General features: G+C 40.0%; 1 protein-coding gene across 4 annotated transcripts in view; it reads left to right on the plus strand.

Moving 5' to 3' along the window:
- Window positions 1-6: 6 nt before the first annotated feature.
- The window catches only part of PEX2 (peroxisomal biogenesis factor 2), a 15602-nt gene continuing 13063 nt past the window's right edge, over window positions 7-2545 (plus strand). For 3 of the 4 annotated variants that reach the window (XM_010833633.1, XM_010833632.1, XM_010833634.1), the window contains exon 1: window positions 7-163. The gene's annotated coding sequence lies outside the window, so the exon portion shown is untranslated. Of the gene's footprint in view, window positions 164-1193; window positions 1634-2545 lie in introns of those variants that run through there. The other variant, XR_824707.1, reaches the window with a different exon arrangement.

Here is a 2545-nt window from a genome sequence, read left to right on the forward strand (position 1 = left end):
CCACTTTTTTTTTTTTTTCCAGGCACTTCCGGGTTCTGCGTCACTCCGCAAACCCACGAGTTCCGGAAGCTTGTGGACCGCAGGTTCGGCTTGGAAAAGCCAAGCTTCCCAGAGATGTTTCAGAAACAGTTACTCGGAGCGGGGCGTTTCGCAGACTCCTAAGGTCAGTGTCGCCCGAGAGAGTCGGAGTGTGGACCTGCGGTCTTGCTTACAACTGGGAGGGCGTGGAGTTTCACGACCTTGTAATTGTCGCCCTTTGCTTGTTTCCCTGTTTAATTGGCTTCCTGTCTTCCTGGAAGAGGCAGAGTCTGATTTTGGGAAAGGCAGTGGAGCAAACCTAAACGCCTAAAAATAGTCTTAGGATGGCATTCTTAGAAAAAAAAGGACAGCTAGATTTGAGCTTCCTTTGCGTTCTGGGAAGTAATTTTCTAGAACATACTTGGAAATCGTTTCCTGTCACTTGGTGGTGGTGAGATTTAACCCTTTCGAACGGCTTAAGAATTACTGAGGGTCCAAACTTTTCTTAATATCTGATGGTTCGTGTATAGCGCTGTTTGGTACCAAAAAGTTGAGTAGGCTTAAGTTTCCAATATTTTTAAAAGCCTATAAACTTAAAAGCAATTTTAATTTTTGGGGGGAGAAAAAACTACTGAGAATTTTCTTAGAAAATAACTTATAATAGTGAGTTACATTTAACATTGATACCTGACAAATAGAATATAAGTCATTTTTCTTGTGAGGCCTTAAAACTCACTGTTTACTTATTATCTTTAGGTCCCATTTTTCGAAAATACTACATTTAGTGAAAGGGCTGTTCACAGAATGAGACTAAGTTGTAGACTGTTCACATCTAATGATATTGTTATTCTGTGATGTCCCTGGAACACTATATCTGAACAGTAGAAATTATAGGTAGGCTGAGGTTCCATCCACACCAGTTTACAGTCTGAACGCCTTCCCCTAATGGGTTACCTTTAGTTAAGCCTTGGCAGAATATTTCAGGATGACAGACTCTTTCTTGTCACTGTATCTTCTCCCTCATCTTGCCCATATTATCCATTTCTTGTATCCAGAAACATTAAAGTTGAATAGTCTTGAGTCAGAAGGAGATTTGGAAGAAAAGAAAGAGTGGAGTTAGGAATTCTTTATTGACAATACAAGTGAAAAAGAACCTCTTATTTTATTTTTCTTAGAAATGGGGGAAAAAACAGAAGAGGACACAGCAAAGAACATGCTAGACTGAATCAAGAGAGTTGAGTTTCTACTCCTGACCAGCTCTGCCTCTTGGCCTTATTCTCCTCATTTTTAGAAATTAGGAGGAGCACTCAGTCTGTGGTTTTAAAACTGTTCTGTGGAAGAATTCTTGTAGAAGTGCCCTGGAGTCATGCAGAGGAGAGACAAAGCAAGCTGACCCTCAGCAGTATTTTACAAAAACAACTTATTCTTTTCTGTTCTGCTTGAAAAACAGTAGTCCTGTTAAGAAAATTAAATTTGTATCTTAGACTACTTAATATATTTCCTACTAGCCTTATAATTTTGTTTTGTAAATTAATTGTTCATTTGTATTCAACTTGCATTCATTTGTTACAGGTTTTTAAACAATAAAATGCATATGTGCACAGTTAATTCATTACCAAAAGTCACAAACCTTTGTGGTTGTATACAGATTTTAAGTTTAATACTTTGTTTTTGATCACAGTTAGTCTTTTTCTCTTTTCCCCCTACTTTTTAATTTTTGCTTATTTTTGAAGCTCATAGCAGTCTTTGCAATAGGGAGGGCAGATATTTTCCATTTTTGGCAGTTGAACCTTAAAGATGTTAGCAGTTTTACCTAACATCATTTTACTTGTAAAGTTCCAAGTCCTAGCCTCACGTTTTCCCTAAAGCATAAAGTAAATTTTTAGTTTCTTCGCCTTTTGCACGCCACCGTGCTCTGGTTCTTGTAGCACAAGACAAAGCAGTCTTTATTCATGGACAGAAGTTCTGCTCTGAGTCACTGGCCTCTTTTTTCACTTTATTATCTGAGTTGAACAACCTAGAAGCACATTGGACGTTCTCTTTTCTCTTTGCTGTGAAATGACAGCATTTTCACACATTCCATGGTCCTCTTCAGTTCCTTTGGAATGTGGAAGAAACCTCAGGAGAAAAGCCCTGACTGTCGCACTTGCCCCACATCTGTCATCCTGGCACTAATTTCTGCACGTGGGAGCAGGGAAGAGGGTGTTTAGCACCCTCTGTCCTTCCCTGTGTGTGTGTGTTCAGTTGCTAAGTTGTGCTCAACTCCCTGCAACCCCATGGGCTGTGGTCCTTCAGGCTCCTCTGTGGGATTCTCCAGGCAAGAATACTGGAGTGGGTTGTTATTTCCTCCTCCAGGGGATCTTCTCAACCCAGGGATCATCTCCTGCATTGGCAGGTGGATTCTCTACCACTTGAGCCACCCAAGAGGCCTTCCCATTGTGTACTCTAAATTTCTCACATCTTTTCTCATCTCTGGAATCAAAATGCCCTTTTCTAGATTGCTTTTTATCTATTTTCCTTTTTTTTT

The sequence above is a fragment of the Bison bison genome, unplaced genomic scaffold, assembly GCF_000754665.1.
Source record: "Bison bison bison isolate TAMUID 2011002044 unplaced genomic scaffold, Bison_UMD1.0 scf7180017863818, whole genome shotgun sequence".
Classification (NCBI taxonomy): domain Eukaryota; kingdom Metazoa; phylum Chordata; class Mammalia; order Artiodactyla; family Bovidae; genus Bison; species Bison bison.